The sequence below is a fragment of the Balaenoptera acutorostrata genome, chromosome 6, assembly GCF_949987535.1.
Source record: "Balaenoptera acutorostrata chromosome 6, mBalAcu1.1, whole genome shotgun sequence".
In the NCBI taxonomy this organism is placed as follows: domain Eukaryota; kingdom Metazoa; phylum Chordata; class Mammalia; order Artiodactyla; family Balaenopteridae; genus Balaenoptera; species Balaenoptera acutorostrata.
Genome location: NC_080069.1, coordinates 2,289,599 through 2,298,282, shown reverse-complemented (window position 1 = coordinate 2,298,282; position 8,684 = coordinate 2,289,599). Strand labels below are relative to the sequence as shown.

Sequence of the window (8,684 nt, the reverse complement as noted above, 5' to 3'; positions counted from 1 at the left end):
TTGAGCTGCTCTGGAAGGTCGGGAGGGGCTTCTCTGGGGCAGGATAGTTGAACTAAAAGTGAAGCCTTCGTCCAGAGGCAGCAGCGCGTAGGGCTACTCTGGGGAGAAGGAAGATGCCGAGTTCGATTTTAACCAGGCTGAGTTGAGGTGTCTTGCCGCTAAGAGGAGACCTCAAATGCGCATGCGCGAGGACCTCCCGGGGTTGGGGGCGTGGGGGCAAAGGGCGCACGGTGACGCGTCTCCGCGTGAACGGTAATTAAGGAGTGAAGAGCGTGCCCAGGTGAGAGTGCGGATCCGTGTAGCACCTGACAGGTGCCGCGTGCAGTCCTCAGGGAGGGAGGGAGGGGGGCCCGGGGGAGCCAGGTGGGCCCGGGAAAGAGCCTGAGACGCGCTGGTCGGGCGGTGGGAGGGAAACAGGAGACGCCGGTCTTCACGCCGCCGCTGCCTTCGCCGCCGCCGGTGGAAGGTTTTCCGGCAGGAAGGCGTCCTGAGTGTCGGTTCTCCTGGACTCGGTGAGTCGCGAGTAAAAAGGGGCTCTAGTGACGCGGGAATCTTTGGTTACGTGAACAAGAATGAATTTGCGGATTGGTGGGGACAGAAGGCAGAAGCTTGTGGGGGAGGAAATTAATTTGGGGCTTTACTTCACGTTACAAAGATCAGTTCGGCAAGGGAAAAAGCCTTAAATGTCAAAATGCTTTGTAGGAAATACAGCTGACCCCTAAACAACGCGGGCGTTTTTCTGCGTATAACTGTATCCCCAGCGCCTCCGACCACGGGCCGTGTGGTAACTTTAGCATTTACTACTGACAAGCGTCTGCGTACAAGCGGAGCCGCGAAACTCAAACCTGTGCTGTTCAAGGGTCAAGTGTATACTTTTCAGACCCCGGTATGTGGCAAGTGTTCTTAAACATGGAAAGAAAAGATTGGTTAAATGGATTATGTTAAAATTAAGACCTTGTGTTCATCAGAAAACACCTTAAAATTATCAAAAAGGCTGATTACAAACTGACGGAAGGTTTTATGCAACATAGATAAGTAATAAACAGTTGAGTATCAAAAATATGCACTGAGGGCTTCCCTGGTGGTGCAGTGGTTAAGAATCCGCCTGCCAATGCAGGGGACACGGGTTCGAGCCCTGGTCGGGGAAGGTCCCACATGCCACAGAGCAACTAAGCTCGTGAGCCACAGCTGCTGAGCCTGCGCTCTAGAGCCTGTGCTCTGCAACAAGAGAGGCCACCACAATGAGAAGCCCGCGCACCACAGCAAAGAGTAGCCCCCGCTCGCCGCAACTAGAGAAAAGCCCACGCATGGCAACAAAGACCCAGTGAAGCCAAAAATAAAATAAAATTTAAAAAATATGTAATGAACAACATATCAATAGTAACCCAATGGGAAAATGGGCAAAAGATACAAAACAGGAATGTTACAGAAAAGGAAACATAGCCAACAGGTGTTGAACATATGTTGAAACTAATTAGGGGAATGCAAATCAAGACCATAGTGAGATTTCATTTGACGTTCAAGTGGCAAAAATGAACAAGTCTGATAATTCCAAGTGATACAGAGCAGGGCTTCTCAAACTTTAACATGAATCCCTTAAAGATATTTTAAAACTGCAGCTTCTGAATTAGCAGATTTGGAGTGGGCCCTGAGATGCTGCTTTTCTAATAAATTTCTAAGTTGATGCTGATGATCTGTGGACCACAATTTCGGCTGCAAGGTTGTGAAGGATGCAGACCAACAGGGTCTGTTAAATGTGACATTGCTGTTGGGAGTATAAATTGGTAGACAGTTTGGAAAATGGGTAGGTGACTTGTAAAGTTGAGCACACACGTCTAACCCTACTATTAACCCAAGTCAGTTCTTCTTGCACCTGTGTACCAGGAAACATAGCAGAACCTGTCAGGTTTCTAACCAGATCTCCTCGGAACCCTTGCCAGTTTTTTGCATATTGGTCTTGGTGTTGCTGTGCTTTCACTCCCAATAGCCAATCGCCTTTGTCTCTTTGTTGGCCGGCTGCCCTAGGGCTGTGGCTGCCTGCACAGAACGCTGGGTGTGCCTGGGAATTCATGTCCCCCGGGGGGCGGGGAGGCAGCCAGTGCCTGACTGGTGTTGGGGGGGCGTTAATACACCAGCACCCGTGTCCCCTGGTGGGGCAGCTCTGAGGTATGACTGTCTCCAGGGTTCCCACATCGGATTCAACCACAGTTACCTTCTGTAGGACTTTGCTTCATATCACAGCCTTACTTGGGCTCCCTTGTTCCCTGGTCCTACTTCCCCACTCTGTTACTGCTGTTCCCTGGATATACTTTTTCTTTTCTTTTCTTAACATGGTATACCTCTCTACTGAGGTGTTTTTTAAGCAAGTTTTTGTAGTTTCAGCATACACATCTTTCACATATTTGTTAATTCTATCCCTAAGTATATTGTGGGTTTTTTGAGACACAATTAATATATAACATTATATTAGTTTCAGGTGTACAACATAGTGATTTGATATTTGTATATATTGCAAAGATCACTACAATGAGTCTAGTTAACATTCTTCACCATACAGTTAAAAAAAACTTTTTTTCTTGTGATCATTGCCAAGACGAATATCAAGGAGTTTACTGCATATATTTTCTTTTAGGAGTTTCACGATTTCTGTTCTTATTTTCAAGTCTTTAATCCATTTGGGATTAGTTGTTGTTAGTGGTATAAGATAATAGTCCAGTTTCTTTTTTTTTTCATGTGGCTGTCCAGTTTTCCCAGCACCGTTTGTTGAAGAGACTGTCCTTTCCTCATTGTATATTCTTGACTCTTCTGTTGTAAATTAACTCTATATGTGTGGGTTTATTTATGGACTCTCTATTTCTGTTCCGTTGCACTACATGTATGTTTTTAAATGCTGATACCATACTGTTTTGATTCCTATAGCTTTGCAATATAGTTTATAATAAGGGCATGTGGTGCCTCTAGGTTGGTTCTTCTTTTTCAAGATTGCTTGGCTGTTACGGGTCTTTTGTGGTTCCATGCAAATTTTAGGATTGTTTTGTTTTGTTTCTGTGAAAAATGCCATTAGAATTTTAATAGAGATTGCACTGAATCTGTAGATTGCTTTGGGTAGTAATTTTTAACCATATTAATTCTTGCAGTCCGTGAGCATGGATTTCTTTTTTTTTTTAATTTTTTTTTTGAAGTACAGTTGATATACAATGTTGCGTTAATTTCTGCTATACAGCAAAGTGATTCAGTTATACATATACATACATTCTTTTTTATATTCTATTCCATTATGGTTTATCACAGGATATTGAATATAGCTCCCTATGCTATACAGTAGGACCTTGTTGTTTATCCATTCTATATATAACAGTTTGCATCTGCTAACCCCAACTTCCCACTTCATCCCTCCCCCACCCCCCTTCTCCCTTGTCAACACAAATCTGTTCTTTAAAGACATCACTTTTTGATGGATGAGTGGCTTGCTTGTACAGGGAGGGGAGAAGTTAATGATGGCCATTTTGCAGACTATCACACGAACAAAAGCCTTGAAAATGTGCATCTCATTATAAAACCAGTGATTCTATTTCTGGGGATTTTTCTAAGCACATGAGTAAAGACGTGTCAAAGATTTAGCTACATGAAAGTTTATTGTAGAATTGCCTGTAATGGTGAAAAATAGGAAACAACCTAGATGTACGAAGATAAGAAATAAGTATATTTATTGTGGTCCTAATATATGCAAGACACTGAGTTGAGCCCTAACTCCTTACTGAACTCCCTAACTCCCTAACTGAACAACACAGAAAACCTCTGGCCTCAGATATCTTAAAGGCTAAAGGGGCAAGGTTGACATTAAACAGATAATCATACATTTGACTAATTGAGTATAAGTGTGCTAATTACCACAAAGGAAAACTACTGGGTGCTATGGAATCACCAAGGGATCTAAACTACTAAGGGCTGGTTTAGGAGAAGGGGCAGGAAATAAAGGGAAAGGATGAGGGAAGAGAGTATGGGACAGAGAGAACAGCAGAAGGATTCCAAATGTATATTTATTTACATGGAAATGTGATCATAATAAACAGGTATGAGATGCTCATTAGACCTCCAAGTGGCGATGTTGAATTGTATTTATTTATTTATTTAATTTTTGAATTTTATTTTATTTCATTTATTTATTTATTTATTTATTTTTTTTTAAAGGATTTTCTTATTTATTTATTTATTTATTTATTTTTGGCTGTGTTGGGTCTTCGGTTCGTGCGAGGGCTTTCTCCAGTTGCGGCAAGCGGGGGCCACTCTTCATCGCGGTGCGGGGACCGCCCTTCATCGCGGTGCGCGGGCCTTTCTCTATCGCGGCCCCTCCCGTCGCGGGGCACAGGCTCCAGACGCGCAGGCTCAGCAATTGTGGCTCACGGGCCCAGCTGCTCCGTGGCATGTGGGATCTTCCCAGACCAGGGCTCGAACCCGTGTCCCCTGCATTAGCAGGCAGATTCTCAACCACTGCGCCACCAGGGAAGCCCCATTTATTTTTTTATACATCAGGTTTTTATTAGTCATCAATTTTATACACATCAGTGTATACATGTCAATCCCAATCGCACAATTCATCACACCCCCACCCCCCCTCCACTTTCCCCCCTTGGTATCCATATGTTTGTTCTCTACATCTGTGTCTCTATTTCTGCCCTGCAAACCGGCTCATCTGTACCATTTTTCTAGGTTCCACATATATGCGTTCATATACGATATTTGTTTTTCTCTTTCTGACTTACTTCACTCTGTATGACAGTCTCTAGATCCATCCATGTCACTACAAATGACCCAATTTCATTCCTTTTTACGGCTGAGTAATATTCCATTGCATATATGTACCACATCTGCTTTATCCATTCATCTGTCGATGGGCATTTAGGTTGCTTCCATGACCTGGCTATTGTAAATAGTGCTGCAGTGAACACTGGGGTGCATGTGTCTTTTTGAATTATGGTTTCCTCTGGGTATATGCCCAGTGGTGGGATTGCTGGATCATATGGTAATTTTATTTTTAGTTTTTTAAGGAACCTCCATACTGTTCTCCATAGTGGCTGTATCAATTTACATTCCCATCAACAGTGCAAGAGGGTTCCCTTTTCTCCACACCCTCTCCAGCATTTGTTGTTTGTAGATTTTCTGATGATTCCCATTCTAACTGGTGTGAGGTGATACCTCATTGTAGTTTTGATTTGCATTTCTCTGATAATTAGTGATGTTGAGCAGCTTTTCATGTGCTTCTTGGCCATCTGTATGTCTTCTTTGGAGAAATGTCTATTTAGGTCTTCTGCCCATTTTTATATTGGGTTGTTTGTTTTTTTAATATTGAGCTGCATGAGCTATTTATATATTTTGGAGATTAATCCTTTGTTCATTGATTCGTTTGCAAATATTTTCTCCCATTCTGAGGGTTGTCTTTTTGTCTTGTTTATGGTTTCCTTTGCTGTGCAAAAGCTTTGAAGTTTCATTAGGTCCCATTTGTTTATTTTTGTTTTTATTTCCATGACTCTAGGAGGTGGATCAAAAAAGGTCTTGCTGTGATTTGTGTCAAAGAGTGTTCTTCCTATGTTTTCCTCTAAGAGTTTTATAGTGTCCGGTCTTACATTTAGGTCTTTAATCCATTTTGAGTTTATTTTTGTGCTTGGTGTTAGGGAGTGTTCTAATTTCATTCTTTTACATGTAGCCGTCCAGTTTTCCCAGCACCACTTATTGAAGAGACTGTCTTTTCTCCATTGTATATCCTTGCCTCCTTTGTCATAGATTAGTTGACCATAGGTGTGTGGGTTTCTCTCTGGGCTTTCTATCTTGTTCCATTGATCTGTGTTTCTGTTTTTGTGCCAGTACCATATGGTCTTGATTACTGTAGCTTTGTAGTATAGTCTGAAGTCAGGGAGTCTGATTCCTCCAGCTCCATTTTTTTCTCTCAAGACTGCTTTGGCTCTTTGGGGTCTTTTGTGTCTCCATACAAATTTTAAGATTTTTTGTTCTAGTTCCATAAAAAATGCCATTGGTAATTTGATAGGGATTGCATTGAATCTGTAGATTGCTTTGAGTAGTAGAGTCATTTTCACAATATTGATTCTTCCAATCCAAGAACATGGTATGTCTCTCCATCTGTTGGTATCATCTTTAATTTCTTTCATCAGTATCTCATAGTTTTCTGCATATGGGTCTTTGGTCTCCTTAGGTAGGCTTATTCCTAGGTATTTTATTCTTTTTGTTGCAATGGTAAATGGGAGTGTTTCCTTAATTTCTCTTTCAGATTTTTCATCATTAGTGTATAGGAATGCAAGAGATTTTTGTGCATTAATTTTGTATCCTGCAACTTTACCAAATTCATTGATTAGCTCTAGTAGTTTTCTGGTGGCATCTTTAGGATTCTCTATGTATAGTATCATGTCATCTGCAAACAATAACAGTTTTACTTCTTTTCCCATTTGTATTCCTTTTATTTCTTTTTCTTCTCTGGTTGCCATGGCTAGGACTTCCAAAACTATGTTGAATCATAGTGGTGAGAGTGGACATCCTTGTCTTGTTCCTGATCTTAGAGGAAATGCTTTCAGTTTTTCACCACTGAGAATGATGTTTGCTGTGGGTTTGTCGTATATTGCCTTTATTATGTTGAGGTAGGTTCCCTCTATGCCCACTTTCTGGAGAGTTTTTATCATAAATGGGTGCTGAATTTTGTCAAAAGCTTTTCCTGCATCTACTGAGATGATCATATGGTTTTTCTTCTTCAGTTTGTTAATATGGTGTATCACATTGATTGATATGCATATGTTGAAGAACGCTTGCATCCGTGGGATGAATCCCACTTGATCATGGTGTATGATCCTTTTAATGTGTTGTTGAATTCTGTTTGCTAGTATTTTGTTGAGGATTTTTGCCATCTATATTCATCAGTGATATTGGTCTGTAATTTTTCTTTCTTTGTAGTGTCTTTGTCTAGTTTTGGTATCAGGGTGATGGTGGCTTTATAGAATGAGTTTGGGAGTGTTCCTTCCTCTGCAGTTTTTTAGAAGAGTTTGAGAAGGATGGGTGTTAGCTCTTCTCTAAATGTTTGATAGAATTCACCTGTGAAGCCATCTGGTCCTGGACTTCTGTTTGTTGGAAGATTTTTAATCAGTTTCAATTTCATTACTTGTGATTGGTCTGTTCATATTTTCTGTTTCTTCCTGGTACAGTTTTGGAAGGTTATACCTTTCTAAGAATTTATCCATTTCTTCCAGGTTGTCCATTTTATTGGCATAGAGTTGCTTGTAGTAGTCTCTTAGGATGCTTTGTATTTCTGCATTGTCTGTTGTAACTTCTCCTTTTTCATTTCTAATTTTATTGATTTGAGTCCTCTCCCTCTTTTTCTTGATGAGTCTGGCTAATGGTTTATCAATTTTGTTTATCTTCTCAAAGAACCAGCTTTTAGGTTTATTGATCTTTGCTTTGTTTTCTTTGTTTCTATTTCATTTATTTCTGCTCTGATCTTTATGATTTCTTTCCTTCTGCTAACTTTGTGTTTTGTTTGTTCTTCTTTCTCTAGTTCCTTCAGGTGTAAGGTTAGATTGTTTATTTGAGATTTTTCTTGTTTCTTGAGGTAGGCTTGTATAGCTATAAACTTCCCTCTTAGAACTGCTTTTGTTGCATCCCATAGGTTTTGGATCGTTGTGTTTTCATTGTCATTTGTCTCTAGGTATTTTTTGATTTCCTCTTTGATTTCTTCAGTGATCTCTTGGTTATTTAGTAACATATTGTTTAGCCTCTATGTGTTTGTGTTTTTTACTTTTTTTCTCCTATAATTCATTTCTAATCTCATAGCGTTGTGGTTGTAAAAGATGCTTGATATGATTTCTATTTTCTTAAATTTACTGAGGCTTGATTTGTGACCGAAGATGTGATCTATCCTGGAGAATGTTCCATGCGCACTTGAGAAGAAAGTGTAATCTGCTGTTTTTGGATGGAATGTCCTATAAATATCAATTAAACCTATGTGGTCTAATGTGTCATTTAAAGCTTCTGTTTCCTTATTTATTTTCATTTTGGATGATCTGTCCATTGGTATAAGTGAGGTGTTGAAGTCCCCCACTATTATTGTGTTACTGTCGATTTCCTCTTTTATAGCTGTTAGCAGTTGTCTTGTGTATTGAGTTGCTCCTATGTTGTGTGCATATATATTTATAATTGTTATCTCTTCTTCTTGGATTGATCCCTTGATCATTATGTAATGTCCTTCCCTGTCTCTTGTAACATTCTTTATTTTAAAATCTGTGTTATCTGATAGGAGTATTGCTACTCCAGCTTTTTTTTTGATTTCCATTTGCATGGAATATCTTTTTCCATCCCCTCACTTTCAGTCTGTATGTGTCCCTAGGTCTGAAGTGGGTCTCTTGTAGACAGCATATATATGGGTCTTGGTTTTGTATCCATTCAGCAAGCCTGTGTCTTTTGTTTGGAGCATTTGATCCATTCACGTTTAAGGTAATTATCGATATGTATGTTCCTTTGACCATTTTCTTAATTGTCTTGGGTTTGTTTTTGTAGGTTCTTTTCTCCTGTTTCCCACTTAGAGAATTTCCTTTAGCATTTTTTGTAGAGCTGGTTTGGTGGTGCTGAATTCTCTTAGCTTTTGCTTGTCTGTAAAGCTTTTGATTTCTCCATCAAATCTGAATGAG

At 40.1% G+C, this 8,684-nt stretch overlaps 1 long non-coding RNA gene across 1 annotated transcript in view; it reads left to right on the top strand.

Annotated features, from left to right (window-relative positions):
- Positions 1–414: 414 nt before the first annotated feature.
- The window catches only part of LOC114239191 (uncharacterized), a 60,929-nt gene continuing 52,659 nt past the window's right edge, over positions 415–8,684 (top strand). Inside the window, exon 1 of the long non-coding RNA XR_009008703.1 lies at positions 415–512. This is a non-coding gene — a long non-coding RNA (uncharacterized LOC114239191). The remainder of the gene's footprint in view (positions 513–8,684) is intronic.